Raw genomic sequence first — 452 nt, forward strand, 5'->3', positions numbered from 1 at the left:
AAACTTGAAATCCTGCTACCTCGGCTTCCTGAATGCTGGGAATATAGGCATGTGTCATCATGCCCATGTGTGTTTGTGTTGGTTGAACTGCAGATGGAACCCAGAATCGTGCGTATGCCACTGAACTGCATCGCCGGCCTGAGTGTGGTTTGACCGTTTGAATCCAGGCATGGCCATTGGTTGAGCCAACGCTTTGGGGATGGAGTCAGGAATCAGTTCAAGATCATCTTCAGCTCCACAGTTGGGTTTGAGGGCAGCCTGGACTATATGAGACACTGTCTCCAAAATAAAGGGGCGTGCTGAACCCTAGATTTAATTCCCAGCTATGCATAACCTCTGCATGACTCACACCTGTAATTCCAGCACATGGGAGGTGACCCCAGTCCTCAGTCAAACCCCCGTCCCCATATTCAGTCCTTCTCTGAACCCATCCCAACAATCAACACATGGCG

The sequence above is a fragment of the Rattus rattus genome, chromosome 16 (assembly GCF_011064425.1).
Source record: "Rattus rattus isolate New Zealand chromosome 16, Rrattus_CSIRO_v1, whole genome shotgun sequence".
In the NCBI taxonomy this organism is placed as follows: domain Eukaryota; kingdom Metazoa; phylum Chordata; class Mammalia; order Rodentia; family Muridae; genus Rattus; species Rattus rattus.